Consider the following 1,940-nt stretch of genomic DNA (forward strand, 5'->3'; position numbering starts at 1 on the left):
GATTGCTGGGTCGTAGGGAAGCTCCATGTTTAGCAGCTTGAGGAACCTCCAGACAGTTTTCCATAGTGGTTGTACTAGTTTGCATTCATGGAGGGAATTTTTAATTGACATAACAGTATGTGGCTGCCTGGGTAGGGAGTGTCCCCCACCCCTGAGAGGACCCACCTCATTCTGGGTGTGTCCAGGGGATGTGACCCTCTGGCGGCCTCAACCCCTCAGCTCTGAGACCCCCTCACTGCAGCTGCCACACTGCAGCTGGGTGTGGGCCTAGGCTGAAAAGTTTGTATGTTGTCTGATTTTTGCATTTTAATTCTGTTTTTTTCCTTGCATCAACATTTTCTCCCTCTCCCATAAGTTCTTTTTCACGCCATTAAAACCCCAACACAAGTGACAGAAATTTTACAGTAGAGACAACGCACATGCTCTAGTCCTGGCAGCTCGTGTGGCGACCACCTTCCTCTCCTGTGTCCTCTCAGTGTGGACCAGGGCAGCCAGCCTGACATAGCGGTGGGAGGTGGGGGGAGGCTGGGTTCATCTGAGACCCCCTCCCTGCTGCACATGGAGGGGACCCTGGGAGAGGGGAGAGCCCAGAATGAGGAAGACAGTAATTTCTCCTCCTCTTATGTTAACCCTCCCCCAGGAGCTGATGGGACCCTGCTCCATCTCTCTTTCCTGGGCCTTAGACAAAGGCTCAGCTCAGTGACTGGGGTCACCTGGGCTCCTCCTGACCCTGGGCCAGGCCAGCAGGGCACAGGCTCCCCCCTCCCATCCTGTGGGACCTCCTCAGCTCTGCTCTAGACAGAAAATGGCTGCAGCCCCCGGGGGAAGTGACCCCTGGGAGACAGAGGGGTGTCAAGATGGAGCTCCCTGACTCTGAAGAGATGAACTTGGAGTGAGCATTAGAGGAGAGAGAGAGCTGTCAGGGGGAGCTGCCCCCCCAGCCCAGCAGGAGACCTGGACCAGGGACAACACCCCCACCCAGGCTTCTCACATCTACCCATGAGGCTACTCCCAGTCCCACCCCTTCCCCAAGTCCTCTTCTGCCCCAAGTCCTGCTCCAAACCTGTACAGGGACTGTACATAATCCGGGTGTTGTGCTGACACTCTCCACTCTGAGGGGTTTGAATTCAGTTATGCTTGGGCTCGATATGTGACATTTGCCCAGTCTCTCCTGTCACAGACGCACACACTCCCCCCTCCTTGGGAACCAGATCCTCCCTCAGCACTAGCGTTTATCTGACGCCATCTCTAGGTCCTCTCAGACCACCCCTCTTTAGAGGGGTTGAGCAGCCCCAGGAGTCTCTGCCCCTCCTGCCTCTGACCTTGTGGGAAACCAGCCCCTCACCCTGCATGACATTGAGGAAGAAAATGTGCATCCTGAGGTCAATGATGGATGGAGACAAGTCATTTATTTTTCTCTTGGTTTAAAATAGATTTTTTATTGTACTTTTTGAGGTAGCACTTGTCTACACACTTACATGATTCAGAGTTACACGGTCGTACCTCTTCAAATGTAGATTTCCCCATCACCCCCACCCCCAGTGCACTCAGAGTATTCCGCCACAGTCCTCTGGACATTCTCAGGCCTTTGCTTCCCACTCTCACCCCCCACTGGTAGCCTCAGTTCCACAGCCAGACTCCAAGGTTTTTATCTGTTCCTTTGCTGGGTTTCTGTAAATTACACATATGAATCATATCATCTGGTATTTGTCATCTCCCCCTTATTTATTTCCCTTGGCATAATTTTACCCATTTGCATCCATGTTGTAAATTCACGGTTTCATCTTTTTCACAGCTGAGTAGTATTCCATCATATATATATGTCACAACCGTTCCACTCATCTATTTTGTGTATATAGATGGTTTTCATAATTTGGCTGACGTAACTATTGTTGCAGTGACATAAGAGTCTACATGTTGTGTCCTTGAAATGAGCTTTT

Source organism: Condylura cristata, unplaced genomic scaffold (genome assembly GCF_000260355.1).
Source record: "Condylura cristata isolate star-nosed mole 26May11 unplaced genomic scaffold, ConCri1.0 scaffold00061, whole genome shotgun sequence".
Lineage (NCBI taxonomy): Eukaryota > Metazoa > Chordata > Mammalia > Eulipotyphla > Talpidae > Condylura > Condylura cristata.